The 13,689-nt window shown below is 44.4% G+C and overlaps 57 non-coding genes and 1 pseudogene across 57 annotated transcripts; all 58 read left to right on the plus strand.

Annotated features, from left to right (window-relative positions):
- Positions 1 to 46: 46 nt before the first annotated feature.
- Positions 47 to 165, plus strand: LOC144396309 (5S ribosomal RNA). Its single transcript, XR_013458455.1, has one exon. It is a non-coding gene; the product is annotated as a 5S ribosomal RNA (ribosomal RNA).
- A 117-nt stretch (positions 166 to 282) lies between these two features.
- LOC144399698 (5S ribosomal RNA) lies at positions 283 to 401 on the plus strand. Its single transcript, XR_013461844.1, has one exon. It is a non-coding gene; the product is annotated as a 5S ribosomal RNA (ribosomal RNA).
- A 117-nt stretch (positions 402 to 518) lies between these two features.
- Positions 519 to 637, plus strand: LOC144396217 (5S ribosomal RNA). Its single transcript, XR_013458363.1, has one exon. It is a non-coding gene; the product is annotated as a 5S ribosomal RNA (ribosomal RNA).
- Positions 638 to 753: 116 nt separating this feature from the next.
- LOC144396320 (5S ribosomal RNA) lies at positions 754 to 872 on the plus strand. The gene has a single exon (XR_013458466.1). It is a non-coding gene; the product is annotated as a 5S ribosomal RNA (ribosomal RNA).
- Positions 873 to 989: 117 nt separating this feature from the next.
- On the plus strand, positions 990 to 1,108 carry LOC144396218 (5S ribosomal RNA). The gene has a single exon (XR_013458364.1). It is a non-coding gene; the product is annotated as a 5S ribosomal RNA (ribosomal RNA).
- A 116-nt stretch (positions 1,109 to 1,224) lies between these two features.
- On the plus strand, positions 1,225 to 1,343 carry LOC144397224 (5S ribosomal RNA). Its single transcript, XR_013459369.1, has one exon. It is a non-coding gene; the product is annotated as a 5S ribosomal RNA (ribosomal RNA).
- A 117-nt stretch (positions 1,344 to 1,460) lies between these two features.
- Positions 1,461 to 1,579, plus strand: LOC144396219 (5S ribosomal RNA). The gene has a single exon (XR_013458365.1). It is a non-coding gene; the product is annotated as a 5S ribosomal RNA (ribosomal RNA).
- Positions 1,580 to 1,695: 116 nt separating this feature from the next.
- LOC144396331 (5S ribosomal RNA) lies at positions 1,696 to 1,814 on the plus strand. The gene has a single exon (XR_013458477.1). It is a non-coding gene; the product is annotated as a 5S ribosomal RNA (ribosomal RNA).
- Positions 1,815 to 1,931: 117 nt separating this feature from the next.
- On the plus strand, positions 1,932 to 2,050 carry LOC144396221 (5S ribosomal RNA). Its single transcript, XR_013458367.1, has one exon. It is a non-coding gene; the product is annotated as a 5S ribosomal RNA (ribosomal RNA).
- A 116-nt stretch (positions 2,051 to 2,166) lies between these two features.
- On the plus strand, positions 2,167 to 2,285 carry LOC144396342 (5S ribosomal RNA). The gene has a single exon (XR_013458488.1). It is a non-coding gene; the product is annotated as a 5S ribosomal RNA (ribosomal RNA).
- Positions 2,286 to 2,402: 117 nt separating this feature from the next.
- On the plus strand, positions 2,403 to 2,521 carry LOC144396353 (5S ribosomal RNA). The gene has a single exon (XR_013458499.1). It is a non-coding gene; the product is annotated as a 5S ribosomal RNA (ribosomal RNA).
- A 116-nt stretch (positions 2,522 to 2,637) lies between these two features.
- LOC144401659 (5S ribosomal RNA) lies at positions 2,638 to 2,756 on the plus strand. The gene has a single exon (XR_013463594.1). It is a non-coding gene; the product is annotated as a 5S ribosomal RNA (ribosomal RNA).
- A 117-nt stretch (positions 2,757 to 2,873) lies between these two features.
- On the plus strand, positions 2,874 to 2,992 carry LOC144399699 (5S ribosomal RNA). Its single transcript, XR_013461845.1, has one exon. It is a non-coding gene; the product is annotated as a 5S ribosomal RNA (ribosomal RNA).
- Positions 2,993 to 3,109: 117 nt separating this feature from the next.
- Positions 3,110 to 3,228, plus strand: LOC144396222 (5S ribosomal RNA). Its single transcript, XR_013458368.1, has one exon. It is a non-coding gene; the product is annotated as a 5S ribosomal RNA (ribosomal RNA).
- Positions 3,229 to 3,344: 116 nt separating this feature from the next.
- On the plus strand, positions 3,345 to 3,463 carry LOC144389794 (5S ribosomal RNA). Its single transcript, XR_013453942.1, has one exon. It is a non-coding gene; the product is annotated as a 5S ribosomal RNA (ribosomal RNA).
- Positions 3,464 to 3,579: 116 nt separating this feature from the next.
- LOC144397225 (5S ribosomal RNA) lies at positions 3,580 to 3,698 on the plus strand. Its single transcript, XR_013459370.1, has one exon. It is a non-coding gene; the product is annotated as a 5S ribosomal RNA (ribosomal RNA).
- Positions 3,699 to 3,815: 117 nt separating this feature from the next.
- LOC144396223 (5S ribosomal RNA) lies at positions 3,816 to 3,934 on the plus strand. Its single transcript, XR_013458369.1, has one exon. It is a non-coding gene; the product is annotated as a 5S ribosomal RNA (ribosomal RNA).
- A 116-nt stretch (positions 3,935 to 4,050) lies between these two features.
- LOC144396364 (5S ribosomal RNA) lies at positions 4,051 to 4,169 on the plus strand. The gene has a single exon (XR_013458510.1). It is a non-coding gene; the product is annotated as a 5S ribosomal RNA (ribosomal RNA).
- Positions 4,170 to 4,286: 117 nt separating this feature from the next.
- LOC144400875 (5S ribosomal RNA) lies at positions 4,287 to 4,405 on the plus strand. Its single transcript, XR_013462810.1, has one exon. It is a non-coding gene; the product is annotated as a 5S ribosomal RNA (ribosomal RNA).
- A 117-nt stretch (positions 4,406 to 4,522) lies between these two features.
- LOC144397992 (5S ribosomal RNA) lies at positions 4,523 to 4,641 on the plus strand. Its single transcript, XR_013460139.1, has one exon. It is a non-coding gene; the product is annotated as a 5S ribosomal RNA (ribosomal RNA).
- A 116-nt stretch (positions 4,642 to 4,757) lies between these two features.
- On the plus strand, positions 4,758 to 4,876 carry LOC144398219 (5S ribosomal RNA). Its single transcript, XR_013460366.1, has one exon. It is a non-coding gene; the product is annotated as a 5S ribosomal RNA (ribosomal RNA).
- Positions 4,877 to 4,993: 117 nt separating this feature from the next.
- Positions 4,994 to 5,112, plus strand: LOC144396224 (5S ribosomal RNA). Its single transcript, XR_013458370.1, has one exon. It is a non-coding gene; the product is annotated as a 5S ribosomal RNA (ribosomal RNA).
- A 116-nt stretch (positions 5,113 to 5,228) lies between these two features.
- On the plus strand, positions 5,229 to 5,347 carry LOC144401660 (5S ribosomal RNA). Its single transcript, XR_013463595.1, has one exon. It is a non-coding gene; the product is annotated as a 5S ribosomal RNA (ribosomal RNA).
- Positions 5,348 to 5,464: 117 nt separating this feature from the next.
- LOC144399809 (5S ribosomal RNA) lies at positions 5,465 to 5,583 on the plus strand (annotated as a pseudogene).
- Positions 5,584 to 5,700: 117 nt separating this feature from the next.
- On the plus strand, positions 5,701 to 5,819 carry LOC144399211 (5S ribosomal RNA). Its single transcript, XR_013461356.1, has one exon. It is a non-coding gene; the product is annotated as a 5S ribosomal RNA (ribosomal RNA).
- A 116-nt stretch (positions 5,820 to 5,935) lies between these two features.
- On the plus strand, positions 5,936 to 6,054 carry LOC144396375 (5S ribosomal RNA). Its single transcript, XR_013458521.1, has one exon. It is a non-coding gene; the product is annotated as a 5S ribosomal RNA (ribosomal RNA).
- A 117-nt stretch (positions 6,055 to 6,171) lies between these two features.
- LOC144392118 (5S ribosomal RNA) lies at positions 6,172 to 6,290 on the plus strand. The gene has a single exon (XR_013455510.1). It is a non-coding gene; the product is annotated as a 5S ribosomal RNA (ribosomal RNA).
- Positions 6,291 to 6,406: 116 nt separating this feature from the next.
- Positions 6,407 to 6,525, plus strand: LOC144396387 (5S ribosomal RNA). Its single transcript, XR_013458533.1, has one exon. It is a non-coding gene; the product is annotated as a 5S ribosomal RNA (ribosomal RNA).
- Positions 6,526 to 6,642: 117 nt separating this feature from the next.
- LOC144396225 (5S ribosomal RNA) lies at positions 6,643 to 6,761 on the plus strand. The gene has a single exon (XR_013458371.1). It is a non-coding gene; the product is annotated as a 5S ribosomal RNA (ribosomal RNA).
- A 116-nt stretch (positions 6,762 to 6,877) lies between these two features.
- Positions 6,878 to 6,996, plus strand: LOC144389797 (5S ribosomal RNA). The gene has a single exon (XR_013453945.1). It is a non-coding gene; the product is annotated as a 5S ribosomal RNA (ribosomal RNA).
- Positions 6,997 to 7,112: 116 nt separating this feature from the next.
- On the plus strand, positions 7,113 to 7,231 carry LOC144401661 (5S ribosomal RNA). The gene has a single exon (XR_013463596.1). It is a non-coding gene; the product is annotated as a 5S ribosomal RNA (ribosomal RNA).
- A 117-nt stretch (positions 7,232 to 7,348) lies between these two features.
- LOC144396226 (5S ribosomal RNA) lies at positions 7,349 to 7,467 on the plus strand. The gene has a single exon (XR_013458372.1). It is a non-coding gene; the product is annotated as a 5S ribosomal RNA (ribosomal RNA).
- A 116-nt stretch (positions 7,468 to 7,583) lies between these two features.
- LOC144399271 (5S ribosomal RNA) lies at positions 7,584 to 7,702 on the plus strand. Its single transcript, XR_013461416.1, has one exon. It is a non-coding gene; the product is annotated as a 5S ribosomal RNA (ribosomal RNA).
- A 117-nt stretch (positions 7,703 to 7,819) lies between these two features.
- On the plus strand, positions 7,820 to 7,938 carry LOC144398967 (5S ribosomal RNA). The gene has a single exon (XR_013461113.1). It is a non-coding gene; the product is annotated as a 5S ribosomal RNA (ribosomal RNA).
- A 116-nt stretch (positions 7,939 to 8,054) lies between these two features.
- LOC144396398 (5S ribosomal RNA) lies at positions 8,055 to 8,173 on the plus strand. Its single transcript, XR_013458544.1, has one exon. It is a non-coding gene; the product is annotated as a 5S ribosomal RNA (ribosomal RNA).
- Positions 8,174 to 8,289: 116 nt separating this feature from the next.
- LOC144401662 (5S ribosomal RNA) lies at positions 8,290 to 8,408 on the plus strand. Its single transcript, XR_013463597.1, has one exon. It is a non-coding gene; the product is annotated as a 5S ribosomal RNA (ribosomal RNA).
- A 117-nt stretch (positions 8,409 to 8,525) lies between these two features.
- On the plus strand, positions 8,526 to 8,644 carry LOC144399700 (5S ribosomal RNA). The gene has a single exon (XR_013461846.1). It is a non-coding gene; the product is annotated as a 5S ribosomal RNA (ribosomal RNA).
- A 117-nt stretch (positions 8,645 to 8,761) lies between these two features.
- Positions 8,762 to 8,880, plus strand: LOC144396227 (5S ribosomal RNA). The gene has a single exon (XR_013458373.1). It is a non-coding gene; the product is annotated as a 5S ribosomal RNA (ribosomal RNA).
- Positions 8,881 to 8,996: 116 nt separating this feature from the next.
- Positions 8,997 to 9,115, plus strand: LOC144396409 (5S ribosomal RNA). The gene has a single exon (XR_013458555.1). It is a non-coding gene; the product is annotated as a 5S ribosomal RNA (ribosomal RNA).
- A 117-nt stretch (positions 9,116 to 9,232) lies between these two features.
- Positions 9,233 to 9,351, plus strand: LOC144399307 (5S ribosomal RNA). The gene has a single exon (XR_013461452.1). It is a non-coding gene; the product is annotated as a 5S ribosomal RNA (ribosomal RNA).
- Positions 9,352 to 9,467: 116 nt separating this feature from the next.
- On the plus strand, positions 9,468 to 9,586 carry LOC144397226 (5S ribosomal RNA). The gene has a single exon (XR_013459371.1). It is a non-coding gene; the product is annotated as a 5S ribosomal RNA (ribosomal RNA).
- Positions 9,587 to 9,703: 117 nt separating this feature from the next.
- On the plus strand, positions 9,704 to 9,822 carry LOC144396228 (5S ribosomal RNA). Its single transcript, XR_013458374.1, has one exon. It is a non-coding gene; the product is annotated as a 5S ribosomal RNA (ribosomal RNA).
- A 116-nt stretch (positions 9,823 to 9,938) lies between these two features.
- LOC144396420 (5S ribosomal RNA) lies at positions 9,939 to 10,057 on the plus strand. Its single transcript, XR_013458566.1, has one exon. It is a non-coding gene; the product is annotated as a 5S ribosomal RNA (ribosomal RNA).
- A 117-nt stretch (positions 10,058 to 10,174) lies between these two features.
- On the plus strand, positions 10,175 to 10,293 carry LOC144400876 (5S ribosomal RNA). Its single transcript, XR_013462811.1, has one exon. It is a non-coding gene; the product is annotated as a 5S ribosomal RNA (ribosomal RNA).
- A 117-nt stretch (positions 10,294 to 10,410) lies between these two features.
- Positions 10,411 to 10,529, plus strand: LOC144396229 (5S ribosomal RNA). Its single transcript, XR_013458375.1, has one exon. It is a non-coding gene; the product is annotated as a 5S ribosomal RNA (ribosomal RNA).
- A 116-nt stretch (positions 10,530 to 10,645) lies between these two features.
- On the plus strand, positions 10,646 to 10,764 carry LOC144389799 (5S ribosomal RNA). Its single transcript, XR_013453947.1, has one exon. It is a non-coding gene; the product is annotated as a 5S ribosomal RNA (ribosomal RNA).
- Positions 10,765 to 10,880: 116 nt separating this feature from the next.
- On the plus strand, positions 10,881 to 10,999 carry LOC144396431 (5S ribosomal RNA). The gene has a single exon (XR_013458577.1). It is a non-coding gene; the product is annotated as a 5S ribosomal RNA (ribosomal RNA).
- A 117-nt stretch (positions 11,000 to 11,116) lies between these two features.
- Positions 11,117 to 11,235, plus strand: LOC144396230 (5S ribosomal RNA). The gene has a single exon (XR_013458376.1). It is a non-coding gene; the product is annotated as a 5S ribosomal RNA (ribosomal RNA).
- A 116-nt stretch (positions 11,236 to 11,351) lies between these two features.
- On the plus strand, positions 11,352 to 11,470 carry LOC144399044 (5S ribosomal RNA). Its single transcript, XR_013461189.1, has one exon. It is a non-coding gene; the product is annotated as a 5S ribosomal RNA (ribosomal RNA).
- Positions 11,471 to 11,586: 116 nt separating this feature from the next.
- On the plus strand, positions 11,587 to 11,705 carry LOC144401663 (5S ribosomal RNA). The gene has a single exon (XR_013463598.1). It is a non-coding gene; the product is annotated as a 5S ribosomal RNA (ribosomal RNA).
- Positions 11,706 to 11,821: 116 nt separating this feature from the next.
- On the plus strand, positions 11,822 to 11,940 carry LOC144396442 (5S ribosomal RNA). The gene has a single exon (XR_013458588.1). It is a non-coding gene; the product is annotated as a 5S ribosomal RNA (ribosomal RNA).
- Positions 11,941 to 12,057: 117 nt separating this feature from the next.
- LOC144399212 (5S ribosomal RNA) lies at positions 12,058 to 12,176 on the plus strand. The gene has a single exon (XR_013461357.1). It is a non-coding gene; the product is annotated as a 5S ribosomal RNA (ribosomal RNA).
- Positions 12,177 to 12,292: 116 nt separating this feature from the next.
- On the plus strand, positions 12,293 to 12,411 carry LOC144399007 (5S ribosomal RNA). Its single transcript, XR_013461152.1, has one exon. It is a non-coding gene; the product is annotated as a 5S ribosomal RNA (ribosomal RNA).
- A 117-nt stretch (positions 12,412 to 12,528) lies between these two features.
- LOC144392129 (5S ribosomal RNA) lies at positions 12,529 to 12,647 on the plus strand. The gene has a single exon (XR_013455521.1). It is a non-coding gene; the product is annotated as a 5S ribosomal RNA (ribosomal RNA).
- A 116-nt stretch (positions 12,648 to 12,763) lies between these two features.
- Positions 12,764 to 12,882, plus strand: LOC144397010 (5S ribosomal RNA). The gene has a single exon (XR_013459156.1). It is a non-coding gene; the product is annotated as a 5S ribosomal RNA (ribosomal RNA).
- A 117-nt stretch (positions 12,883 to 12,999) lies between these two features.
- On the plus strand, positions 13,000 to 13,118 carry LOC144396232 (5S ribosomal RNA). The gene has a single exon (XR_013458378.1). It is a non-coding gene; the product is annotated as a 5S ribosomal RNA (ribosomal RNA).
- A 116-nt stretch (positions 13,119 to 13,234) lies between these two features.
- Positions 13,235 to 13,353, plus strand: LOC144389800 (5S ribosomal RNA). Its single transcript, XR_013453948.1, has one exon. It is a non-coding gene; the product is annotated as a 5S ribosomal RNA (ribosomal RNA).
- A 116-nt stretch (positions 13,354 to 13,469) lies between these two features.
- Positions 13,470 to 13,588, plus strand: LOC144401664 (5S ribosomal RNA). Its single transcript, XR_013463599.1, has one exon. It is a non-coding gene; the product is annotated as a 5S ribosomal RNA (ribosomal RNA).
- Positions 13,589 to 13,689: the final 101 nt, after the last annotated feature.

Below are 13,689 nucleotides of genomic sequence, written 5' to 3' on the forward strand. Positions count from 1 at the left end.
AAAACCTTTGACACATTTTAAAAGATTAGGAAGAGGACATACAGTTGCTTACGGCCATACCTCTCTGGCTCCGCCTGATCTCGTCAGATCTCAGAAGCTAAGCAGAGTAGGGCCTGGTTAGTACTTGGATGGAAGACCGCCTGGGAATCCCAGGTGCCGTAAGCTTTTTCATTTCTCTCTCTGGAAGAAATCGAGAAGGCATTAGAAAGTGACTCCTTTTTCATTATCAAAACTCCAAAACCTTTGACACATTTTAAAAGATTAGGAAGAGGACATACAGTTGCTTACGGCCATACCTCTCTGGCTCGGCCTGATCTCGTCTGATCTCAGAAGCTAAGCAGAGTAGGGCCTGGTTAGTACTTGGATGGAAGACCGCCTGCGAATCCCAGGTGCTGTAAGCTTTTTCATTTCGATCTGTAAAAGACACAGAGAAGGCCTTAGAAAGTGACTCCTTTTTCATTATCAAAACTCCAAAACCTTTGACACATTTTAAAAGATTAGGTAGAGGACATACAGTTGCTTACGGCCATACCTCTCTGGCTCCGCCTGATCTCGTCTGATCTCAGAAGCTAAGCAGAGTAGGGCCTGGTTAGTACTTGGATGGAAGACCGCCTGGGAATCCCAGGTGCTGTAAGCTTTTTCATTTCGATCTGTAAAAGACACAGAGAAGGCCTTAGAAAGTGACTCCATTTCATTGTCAAAACTACAAAACCTTTGACACATTTTAAAAGATTAGGAAGAGGACATACGGTTGCTTACGGCCATACCTCTCTGGCTCCGCCTGATCTCGTCAGATCTCAGAAGCTAAGCAGAGTAGGGCCTGGTTAGTACTTGGATGGAAGACCGCCTGGGAATCCCAGGTGCCGTAAGCTTTTTCATTTCTCTCTCTGGAAGAAATCGAGAAGGCATTAGAAAGTGACTCCTTTTTCATTATCAAAACTCCAAAACCTTTGACACATTTTAAAAGATTAGGAAGAGGACATACAGTTGCTTACGGCCATACCTCTCTGGCTCCGCCTGATCTCGTCTGATCTCAGAAGCTAAGCAGAGTAGGGCCTGGTTAGTACTTGGATGGAAGACCGCCTGGGAATCCCAGGTGCTGTAAGCTTTTTCATTTCGATCTGTAAAAGACACAGAGAAGGCCTTAGAAAGTGACTCCATTTCATTGTCAAAACTACAAAACCTTTGACACATTTTAAAAGATTAGGAAGAGGACATACAGTTGCTTACGGCCATACCTCTCTTGCTCCGCCTGATCTCGTCTGATCTCAGAAGCTAAGCAGAGTAGGGCCTGGTTAGTACTTGGATGGAAGACCGCCTGGGAATCCCAGGTGCCGTAAGCTTTTTCATTTCTCTCTCTGGAAGAAATCGAGAAGGCATTAGAAAGTGACTCCTTTTTCATTATCAAAACTCCAAAACCTTTGACACATTTTAAAAGATTAGGAAGAGGACATACAGTTGCTTACGGCCATACCTCTCTGGCTCCGCCTGATCTCGTCTGATCTCAGAAGCTAAGCAGAGTAGGGCCTGGTTAGTACTTGGATGGAAGACCGCCTGGGAATCCCAGGTGCTGTAAGCTTTTTCATTTCGATCTGTAAAAGACACAGAGAAGGCCTTAGAAAGTGACTCCATTTCATTGTCAAAACTACAAAACCTTTGACACATTTTAAAAGATTAGGAAGAGGACATACAGTTGCTTACGGCCATACCTCTCTGGCTCCGCCTGATCTCGTCAGATCTCAGAAGCTAAGCAGAGTAGGGCCTGGTTAGTACTTGGATGGAAGACCGCCTGGGAATCCCAGGTGCCGTAAGCTTTTTCATTTCTCTCTCTGGAAGAAATCGAGAAGGCATTAGAAAGTGACTCCTTTTTCATTATCTAAACTCCAAAACCTTTGACACATTTTAAAAGATTAGGTAGAGGACATACAGTTGCTTACGGCCATACCTCTCTGGCTCCGCCTGATCTCGTCTGATCTCAGAAGCTAAGCAGAGTAGGGCCTGGTTAGTACTTGGATGGAAGACCGCCTGGGAATCCCAGGTGCTGTAAGCTTTTTCATTTCGATCTGTAAAAGACACAGAGAAGGCCTTAGAAAGTGACTCCATTTCATTGTCAAAACTACAAAACCTTTGACACATTTTAAAAGATTAGGAAGAGGACATACAGTTGCTTACGGCCATACCTCTCTGGCTCCGCCTGATCTCGTCAGATCTCAGAAGCTAAGCAGAGTAGGGCCTGGTTAGTACTTGGATGGAAGACCGCCTGGGAATCCCAGGTGCCGTAAGCTTTTTCATTTCTCTCTCTGGAAGAAATCGAGAAGGCATTAGAAAGTGACTCCTTTTTCATTATCTAAACTCCAAAACCTTTGACACATTTTAAAATATTAGGAAGAGGACATACAGTTGCTTACGGCCATACCTCTCTGGCTCCGCCTGATCTCGTCAGATCTCAGAAGCTAAGCAGAGTAGGGCCTGGTTAGTACTTGGATGGAAGACCGCCTGGGAATCCCAGGTGCCGTAAGCTTTTTCATTTCTATCTGTAAAAGACACAGAGAAGGCCTTAGAAAGTGACTCCATTTCATTGTCAAAACTACAAAACCTTTGACACATTTTAAAAGATTAGGTAGAGGACATACAGTTGCTTACGGCCATACCTCTCTGGCTCCGCCTGATCTCGTCTGATCTCAGAAGCTAAGCAGAGTAGGGCCTGGTTAGTACTTGGATGGAAGACCGCCTGGGAATCCCAGGTGCCGTAAGCTTTTTCATTTCTCTCTCTGGAAGAAATCGAGAAGGCATTAGAAAGTGACTCCTTTTTCATTATCAAAACTCCAAAACCTTTGACACATTTTAAAAGATTAGGAAGAGGACATACAGTTGCTTACGGCCATACCTCTCTGGCTCGGCCTGATCTCGTCTGATCTCAGAAGCTAAGCAGAGTAGGGCCTGGTTAGTACTTGGATGGAAGACCGCCTGCGAATCCCAGGTGCTGTAAGCTTTTTCATTTCGATCTGTAAAAGACACAGAGAAGGCCTTAGAAAGTGACTCCTTTTTCATTATCAAAACTCCAAAACCTTTGACACATTTTAAAAGATTAGGTAGAGGACATACAGTTGCTTACGGCCATACCTCTCTGGCTCCGCCTGATCTCGTCTGATCTCAGAAGCTAAGCAGAGTAGGGCCTGGTTAGTACTTGGATGGAAGACCGCCTGGGAATCCCAGGTGCTGTAAGCTTTTTCATTTCGATCTGTAAAAGACACAGAGAAGGCCTTAGAAAGTGACTCCATTTCATTGTCAAAACTACAAAACCTTTGACACATTTTAAAAGATTAGGAAGAGGACATACAGTTGCTTACGGCCATACCTCTCTGGCTCCGCCTGATCTCGTCAGATCTCAGAAGCTAAGCAGAGTAGGGCCTGGTTAGTACTTGGATGGAAGACCGCCTGGGAATCCCAGGTGCTGTAAGCTTTTTCATTTCGATCTGTAAAAGACACAGAGAAGGCCTTAGAAAGTGACTCCATTTCATTGTCAAAACTACAAAACCTTTGACACATTTTAAAAGATTAGGAAGAGGACATACAGTTGCTTACGGCCATACCTCTCTTGCTCCGCCTGATCTCGTCTGATCTCAGAAGCTAAGCAGAGTAGGGCCTGGTTAGTACTTGGATGGAAGACCGCCTGGGAATCCCAGGTGCCGTAAGCTTTTTCATTTCTCTCTCTGGAAGAAATCGAGAAGGCATTAGAAAGTGACTCCTTTTTCATTATCAAAACTCCAAAACCTTTGACACATTTTAAAAGATTAGGAAGAGGACATACAGTTGCTTACGGCCATACCTCTCTGGCTCCGCCTGATCTCGTCTGATCTCAGAAGCTAAGCAGAGTAGGGCCTGGTTAGTACTTGGATGGAAGACCGCCTGGGAATCCCAGGTGCTGTAAGCTTTTTCATTTCGATCTGTAAAAGACACAGAGAAGGCCTTAGAAAGTGACTCCATTTCATTGTCAAAACTACAAAACCTTTGACACATTTTAAAAGATTAGGAAGAGGACATACAGTTGCTTACGGCCATACCTCTCTGGCTCCGCCTGATCTCGTCAGATCTCAGAAGCTAAGCAGAGTAGGGCCTGGTTAGTACTTGGATGGAAGACCGCCTGGGAATCCCAGGTGCCGTAAGCTTTTTCATTTCTCTCTCTGGAAGAAATCGAGAAGGCATTAGAAAGTGACTCCTTTTTCATTATCTAAACTCCAAAACCTTTGACACATTTTAAAATATTAGGAAGAGGACATACAGTTGCTTACGGCCATACCTCTCTGGCTTCGCCTGATCTCGTCTGATCTCAGAAGCTAAGCAGAGTAGGGCCTGGTTAGTACTTGGATGGAAGACCGCCTGGGAATCCCAGGTGCCGTAAGCTTTTTCATTTCTCTCTCTGGAAGAAATCGAGAAGGCATTAGAAAGTGACTCCTTTTTCATTATCAAAACTCCAAAACCTTAGACACATTTTAAAAGATTAGGAAGAGGACATACAGTTGCTTACGGCCATACCTCTCTGGCTCTGCCTGATCTCGTCTGATCTCAGAAGCTAAGCAGAGTAGGGCCTGGTTAGTACTTGGATGGAAGACCGCCTGGGAATCCCAGGTGCTGTAAGCTTTTTCATTTCGATCTGTAAAAGACACAGAGAAGGCCTTAGAAAGTGACTCCATTTCTTTGTCAAAACTACAAAACCTTTGACACATTTTAAAAGATTAGGAAGAGGACATACAGTTGCTTACGGCCATACCTCTCTGGCTCCGCCTGATCTCGTCTGATCTCAGAAGCTAAGCAGAGTAGGGCCTGGTTAGTACTTGGATGGAAGACCGCCTGCGAATCCCAGGTGCTGTAAGCTTTTTCATTTCGATCTGTAAAAGACACAGAGAAGGCCTTAGAAAGTGACTCCTTTTTCATTATCAAAACTCCAAAACCTTTGACACATTTTAAAAGATTAGGTAGAGGACATACAGTTGCTTACGGCCATACCTCTCTGGCTCCGCCTGATCTCGTCTGATCTCAGAAGCTAAGCAGAGTAGGGCCTGGTTAGTACTTGGATGGAAGACCGCCTGGGAATCCCAGGTGCTGTAAGCTTTTTCATTTCGATCTGTAAAAGACACAGAGAAGGCCTTAGAAAGTGACTCCATTTCATTGTCAAAACTACAAAACCTTTGACACATTTTAAAAGATTAGGTAGAGGACATACAGTTGCTTACGGCCATACCTCTCTGGCTCCGCCTGATCTCGTCTGATCTCAGAAGCTAAGCAGAGTAGGGCCTGGTTAGTACTTGGATGGAAGACCGCCTGGGAATCCCAGGTGCCGTAAGCTTTTTCATTTCTCTCTCTGGAAGAAATCGAGAAGGCATTAGAAAGTGACTCCTTTTTCATTATCAAAACTCCAAAACCTTTGACACATTTTAAAAGATTAGGAAGAGGACATACAGTTGCTTACGGCCATACCTCTCTGGCTCGGCCTGATCTCGTCTGATCTCAGAAGCTAAGCAGAGTAGGGCCTGGTTAGTACTTGGATGAAAGACCGCCTGCGAATCCCAGGTGCTGTAAGCTTTTTCATTTCGATCTGTAAAAGACACAGAGAAGGCCTTAGAAAGTGACTCCTTTTTCATTATCAAAACTCCAAAACCTTTGACACATTTTAAAAGATTAGGTAGAGGACATACAGTTGCTTACGGCCATACCTCTCTGGCTCGGCCTGATCTCGTCTGATCTCAGAAGCTAAGCAGAGTAGGGCCTGGTTAGTACTTGGATGGAAGACCGCCTGGGAATCCCAGGTGCTGTAAGCTTTTTCATTTCGATCTGTAAAAGACACAGAGAAGGCCTTAGAAAGTGACTCCATTTCATTGTCAAAACTACAAAACCTTTGACACATTTTAAAAGATTAGGAAGAGGACATACAGTTGCTTACGGCCATACCTCTCTGGCTCCGCCTGATCTCGTCAGATCTCAGAAGCTAAGCAGAGTAGGGCCTGGTTAGTACTTGGATGGAAGACCGCCTGGGAATCCCAGGTGCCGTAAGCTTTTTCATTTCTCTCTCTGGAAGAAATCGAGAAGGCATTAGAAAGTGACTCCTTTTTCATTATCTAAACTCCAAAACCTTTGACACATTTTAAAATATTAGGAAGAGGACATACAGTTGCTTACGGCCATACCTCTCTGGCTTCGCCTGATCTCGTCTGATCTCAGAAGCTAAGCAGAGTAGGGCCTGGTTAGTACTTGGATGGAAGACCGCCTGGGAATCCCAGGTGCTGTAAGCTTTTTAATTTCGATCTGTAAAAGACACAGAGAAGGCCTTAGAAAGTGACTCCATTTAATTGTCAAAACTACAAAACCTTTGACACATTTTAAAAGATTAGGTAGAGGACATACAGTTGCTTACGGCCATACCTCTCTGGCTCCGCCTGATCTCGTCAGATCTCAGAAGCTAAGCAGAGTAGGGCCTGGTTAGTACTTGGATGGAAGACCGCCTGGGAATCCCAGGTGCCGTAAGCTTTTTCATTTCTCTCTCTGGAAGAAATCGAGAAGGCATTAGAAAGTGACTCCTTTTTCATTATCAAAACTCCAAAACCTTTGACACATTTTAAAAGATTAGGAAGAGGACATACAGTTGCTTACGGCCATACCTCTCTGGCTCCGCCTGATCTCGTCTGATCTCAGAAGCTAAGCAGAGTAGGGCCTGGTTAGTACTTGGATGGAAGACCGCCTGGGAATCCCAGGTGCTGTAAGCTTTTTTATTTCGATCTGTAAAAGACACAGAGAAGAACTTAGAAAGTGACTCCATTTCATTGTCAAAACTCCAAAACCTTTGACACATTTTAAAAGATTAGGTAGAGGACATACAGTTGCTTACGGCCATACCTCTCTGGCTCCGCCTGATCTCGTCAGATCTCAGAAGCTAAGCAGAGTAGGGCCTGGTTAGTACTTGGATGGAAGACCGCCTGGGAATCCCAGGTGCTGTAAGCTTTTTCATTTCGATCTGTAAAAGACACAGAGAAGGCCTTAGAAAGTGACTCCATTTAATTGTCAAAACTACAAAACCTTTGACACATTTTAAAAGATTAGGTAGAGGACATACAGTTGCTTACGGCCATACCTCTCTGGCTCCGCCTGATCTCGTCTGATCTCAGAAGCTAAGCAGAGTAGGGCCTGGTTAGTACTTGGATGGAAGACCGCCTGGGAATCCCAGGTGCCGTAAGCTTTTTCATTTCTCTCTCTGGAAGAAATCGAGAAGGCATTAGAAAGTGACTCCTTTTTCATTATCAAAACTCCAAAACCTTTGACACATTTTAAAAGATTAGGAAGAGGACATACAGTTGCTTACGGCCATACCTCTCTGGCTCCGCCTGATCTCGTCTGATCTCAGAAGCTAAGCAGAGTAGGGCCTGGTTAGTACTTGGATGGAAGACCGCCTGGGAATCCCAGGTGCTGTAAGCTTTTTCATTTCGATCTGTAAAAGACACAGAGAAGGCCTTAGAAAGTGACTCCATTTCATTGTCAAAACTACAAAACCTTTGGAACATTTTAAAAGATTAGGAAGAGGACATACAGTTGCTTACGGCCATACCTCTCTGGCTCCGCCTGATCTCGTCAGATCTAAGAAGCTAAGCAGAGTAGGGCCTGGTTAGTACTTGGATGGAAGACCGCCTGGGAATCCCAGGTGCCGTAAGCTTTTTCATTTCTCTCTCTGGAAGAAATCGAGAAGGCATTAGAAAGTGACTCCTTTTTCATTATCAAAACTACAAAACCTTTGGAACATTTTAAAAGATTAGGAAGAGGACATACAGTTGCTTACGGCCATACCTCTCTGGCTCCGCCTGATCTCGTCTGATCTCAGAAGCTAAGCAGAGAAGGGCCTGGTTAGTACTTGGATGGAAGGCCGCCTGGGAATCCCAGGTGCTGTAAGCTTTTTCATTTCGATCTGTAAAAGACACAGAGAAGGCCTTAGAAAGTGACTCCATTTAATTGTCAAAACTACAAAACCTTTGACACATTTTAAAAGATTAGGTAGAGGACATACAGTTGCTTACGGCCATACCTCTCTGGCTCCGCCTGATCTCGTCAGATCTCAGAAGCTAAGCAGAGTAGGGCCTGGTTAGTACTTGGATGGAAGACCGCCTGGGAATCCCAGGTGCCGTAAGCTTTTTCATTTCTATCTGTAAAAGACACAGAGAAGGCCTTAGAAAGTGACTCCATTTCATTGTCAAAACTACAAAACCTTTGACACATTTTAAAAGATTAGGTAGAGGACATACAGTTGCTTACGGCCATACCTCTCTGGCTCCGCCTGATCTCGTCTGATCTCAGAAGCTAAGCAGAGTAGGGCCTGGTTAGTACTTGGATGGAAGACCGCCTGGGAATCCCAGGTGCCGTAAGCTTTTTCATTTCTCTCTCTGGAAGAAATCGAGAAGGCATTAGAAAGTGATTCCTTTTTCATTATCAAAACTCCAAAACCTTTGACACATTTTAAAAGATTAGGAAGAGGACATACAGTTGCTTACGGCCATACCTCTCTGGCTCGGCCTGATCTCGTCTGATCTCAGAAGCTAAGCAGAGTAGGGCCTGGTTAGTACTTGGATGGAAGACCGCCTGCGAATCCCAGGTGCTGTAAGCTTTTTCATTTCGATCTGTAAAAGACACAGAGAAGGCCTTAGAAAGTGACTCCTTTTTCATTATCAAAACTCCAAAACCTTTGACACATTTTAAAAGATTAGGTAGAGGACATACAGTTGCTTACGGCCATACCTCTCTGGCTCCGCCTGATCTCGTCTGATCTCAGAAGCTAAGCAGAGTAGGGCCTGGTTAGTACTTGGATGGAAGACCGCCTGGGAATCCCAGGTGCTGTAAGCTTTTTCATTTCGATCTGTAAAAGACACAGAGAAGGCCTTAGAAAGTGACTCCATTTCATTGTCAAAACTACAAAACCTTTGACACATTTTAAAAGATTAGGAAGAGGACATACAGTTGCTTACGGCCATACCTCTCTGGCTCCGCCTGATCTCGTCAGATCTCAGAAGCTAAGCAGAGTAGGGCCTGGTTAGTACTTGGATGGAAGACCGCCTGGGAATCCCAGGTGCCGTAAGCTTTTTCATTTCTCTCTCTGGAAGAAATCGAGAAGGCATTAGAAAGTGACTCCTTTTTCATTATCAAAACTCCAAAACCTTTGACACATTTTAAAAGATTAGGAAGAGGACATACAGTTGCTTACGGCCATAACTCTCTGGCTCCGCCTGATCTCGTCTGATCTCAGAAGCTAAGCAGAGTAGGGCCTGGTTAGTACTTGGATGGAAGACCGCCTGGGAATCCCAGGTGCTGTAAGCTTTTTCATTTCGATCTGTAAAAGACACAGAGAAGGCCTTAGAAAGTGACTCCATTTCATTGTCAAAACTACAAAACCTTTGACACATTTTAAAAGATTAGGAAGAGGACATACAGTTGCTTACGGCCATACCTCTCTTGCTCCGCCTGATCTCGTCTGATCTCAGAAGCTAAGCAGAGTAGGGCCTGGTTAGTACTTGGATGGAAGACCGCCTGGGAATCCCAGGTGCCGTAAGCTTTTTCATTTCTCTCTCTGGAAGAAATCGAGAAGGCATTAGAAAGTGACTCCTTTTTCATTATCAAAACTCCAAAACCTTTGACACATTTTAAAAGATTAGGAAGAGGACATACAGTTGCTTACGGCCATACCTCTCTGGCTCCGCCTGATCTCGTCTGATCTCAGAAGCTAAGCAGAGTAGGGCCTGGTTAGTACTTGGATGGAAGACCGCCTGGGAATCCCAGGTGCTGTAAGCTTTTTCATTTCGATCTGTAAAAGACACAGAGAAGGCCTTAGAAAGTGACTCCATTTCATTGTCAAAACTACAAAACCTTTGACACATTTTAAAAGATTAGGAAGAGGACATACAGTTGCTTACGGCCATACCTCTCTGGCTCCGCCTGATCTCGTCAGATCTCAGAAGCTAAGCAGAGTAGGGCCTGGTTAGTACTTGGATGGAAGACCGCCTGGGAATCCCAGGTGCCGTAAGCTTTTTCATTTCTCTCTCTGGAAGAAATCGAGAAGGCATTAGAAAGTGACTCCTTTTTCATTATCTAAACTCCAAAACCTTTGACACATTTTAAAATATTAGGAAGAGGACATACAGTTGCTTACGGCCATACCTCTCTGGCTTCGCCTGATCTCGTCTGATCTCAGAAGCTAAGCAGAGTAGGGCCTGGTTAGTACTTGGATGGAAGACCGCCTGGGAATCCCAGGTGCCGTAAGCTTTTTCATTTCTCTCTCTGGAAGAAATCGAGAAGGCATTAGAAAGTGACTCCTTTTTCATTATCAAAACTCCAAAACCTTAGACACATTTTAAAAGATTAGGAAGAGGACATACAGTTGCTTACGGCCATACCTCTCTGGCTCCGCCTGATCTCGTCTGATCTCAGAAGCTAAGCAGAGTAGGGCCTGGTTAGTACTTGGATGGAAGACCGCCTGGGAATCCCAGGTGCTGTAAGCTTTTTTATTTCGATCTGTAAAAGACACAAAGAAGAACTTAGAAAGTGACTCCATTTCATTGTCAAAACTCCAAAACCTTTGACACATTTTAAAAGATTAGGTAGAGGACATACAGTTGCTTACGGCCATACCTCTCTGGCTCCGCCTGATCTCGTCAGATCTCAGAAGCTAAGCAGAGTAGGGCCTGGTTAGTACTTGGATGGAAGACCGCCTGGGAATCCCAGGTGCTGTAAGCTTTTTCATTTCGATCTGTAAAAGACACAGAGAAGGCCTTAGAAAGTGACTCCATTTAATTGTCAAAACTACAAAACCTTTGACACATTTTAAAAGATTAGGTAGAGGACATACAGTTGCTTACGGCCATACCTCTCTGGCTCCGCCTGATCTCGTCAGATCTCAGAAGCTAAGCAGAGTAGGGCCTGGTTAGTACTTGGATGGAAGACCGCCTGGGAATCCCAGGTGCCGTAAGCTTTTTCATTTCTCTCTCTGGAAGAAATCGAGAAGGCATTAGAAAGTGACTCCTTTTTCATTATCAAAACTCCAAAACCTTTGACACATTTTAAAAGATTAGGAAGAGGACATACAGTTGCTTACGGCCATACCTCTCTGGCTCCGCCTGATCTCGTCTGATCTCAGAAGCTAAGCAGAGTAGGGCCTGGTTAGTACTTGGATGGAAGACCGCCTGGGAATCCCAGGTGCTGTAAGCTTTTTTATTTCGATCTGTAAAAGACACAAAGAAGAACTTAGAAAGTGACTCCATTTCATTGTCAAAACTACAAAACCTTTGACACATTTTAAAAGATTAGGAAGAGGACATACAGTTGCTTACGGCCATACCTCTCTGGCTCCGCCTGATCTCGTCAGATCTCAGAAGCTAAGCAGAGTAGGGCCTGGTTAGTAATTGGATGGAAGACCGCCTGGGAATCCCAGGTGCTGTAAGCTTTTTCATTTCGATCTGTAAAAGACACAGAGAAGGCCTTAGAAAGTGACTCCATTTAATTGTCAAAACTACAAAACCTTTGACACATTTTAAAAGATTAGGTAGAGGACATACAGTTGCTTACGGCCATACCTCTCTGGCTCCGCCTGATCTCGTCTGATCTCAGAAGCTAAGCAGAGTAGGGCCTGGTTAGTACTTGGATGGAAGACCGCCTGGGAATCCCAGGTGCCGTAAGCTTTTTCATTTCTATCTGTAAAAGACACAGAGAAGGCCTTAGAAAGTGACTCCATTTCATTGTCAAAACTACAAAACCTTTGACACATTTTAAAAGATTAGGAAGAGGACATACAGTTGCTTACGGCCATACCTCTCTGGCTCCGCCTGATCTCGTCAGATCTCAGAAGCTAAGCAGAGTAGGGCCTGGTTAGTACTTGGATGGAAGACCGCCTGGGAATCCCAGGTGCCGTAAGCTTTTTCATTTCTCTCTCTGGAAGAAATCGAGAAGGCATTAGAAAGTGACTCCTTTTTCATTATCAAAACTCCAAAACCTTTGACACATTTTAAAAGATTAGGAAGAGGACATACAGTTGCTTACGGCCATACCTCTCTGGCTCGGCCTGATCTCGTCTGATCTCAGAAGCTAAGCAGAGTAGGGCCTGGTTAGTACTTGGATGGAAGACCGCCTGGGAATCCCAGGTGCTGTAAGCTTTTTCATTTCGATCTGTAAAAGACACAGAGAAGGCCTTAGAAAGTGACTCCATTTCATTGTCAAAACTACAAAACCTTTGACACATTTTAAAAGATTAGGAAGAGGACATACAGTTGCTTACGGCCATACCTCTCTGGCTCCGCCTGATCTCGTCAGATCTCAGAAGCTAAGCAGAGTAGGGCCTTGTTAGTACTTGGATGGAAGACCGCCTGGGAATCCCAGGTGCCGTAAGCTTTTTCATTTCTCTCTCTGGAAGAAATCGAGAAGGCATTAGAAAGTGACTCCTTTTTCATTATCTAAACTCCAAAACCTTTGACACATTTTAAAATATTAGGAAGAGGACATACAGTTGCTTACGGCCATACCTCTCTGGCTTCGCCTGATCTCGTCTGATCTCAGAAGCTAAGCAGAGTAGGGCCTGGTTAGTACTTGGATGGAAGACCGCCTGGGAATCCCAGGTGCTGTAAGCTTTTTAATTTCGATCTGTAAAAGACACAGAGAAGGCCTTAGAAAGTGACTCCATTTAATTGTCAAAACTACAAAACCTTTGACACATTTTAAAAGATTAGGAAGAGGACATACAGTTGCTTACGGCTATACCTCTCTGGCTCCGCCTGATCTCGTCAGATCTCAGAAGCTAAGCAGAGTAGGGCCTGGTTAGTACTTGGATGGAAGACCGCCTGGGAATCCCAGGTGCCGTAAGCTTTTTCATTTCTCTCTCTGGAAGAAATCGAGAAGGCATTAGAAAGTGACTCCTTTTTCATTATCAAAACTCCAAAACCTTTGACACATTTTAAAAGATTAGGAAGAGGACATACAGTTGCTTACGGCCATACCTCTCTGGCTCCGCCTGATCTCGTCTGATCTCAGAAGCTAAGCAGAGTAGGGCCTGGTTAGTACTTGGATGGAAGACCGCCTGGGAATCCCAGGTGCTGTAAGCTTTTTTATTTCGATCTGTAAAAGACACAGAGAAGAACTTAGAAAGTGACTCCATTTCATTGTCAAAACTCCAAAACCTTTGACACATTTTAAAAGATTAGGTAGAGGACATACAGTTGCTTACGGCCATACCTCTCTGGCTCCGCCTGATCTCGTCAGATCTCAGAAGCTAAGCAGAGTAGGGCCTGGTTAGTACTTGGATGGAAGACCGCCTGGGAATCCCAGGTGCTGTAAGCTTTTTCATTTCGATCTGTAAAAGACACAGAGAAGGCCTTAGAAAGTGACTCCATTTAATTGTCAAAACTACAAAACCTTTGACACATTTTAAAAGATTAGGTAGAGGACATACAGTTGCTTACGGCCATACCTCTCTGGCTCCGCCTGATCTCGTCTGATCTCAGAAGCTAAGCAGAGTAGGGCCTGGTTAGTACTTGGATGGAAGACCGCCTGGGAATCCCAGGTGCCGTAAGCTTTTTCATTTCTCTCTCTGGAAGAAATCGAGAAGGCATTAGAAAGTGACTCCTTTTTCATTATCAAAACTCCAAAACCTTTGACACATTTTAAAAGATTAGG

Source organism: Gasterosteus aculeatus, chromosome 2, assembly GCF_964276395.1.
Source record: "Gasterosteus aculeatus chromosome 2, fGasAcu3.hap1.1, whole genome shotgun sequence".
Lineage (NCBI taxonomy): Eukaryota > Metazoa > Chordata > Actinopteri > Perciformes > Gasterosteidae > Gasterosteus > Gasterosteus aculeatus.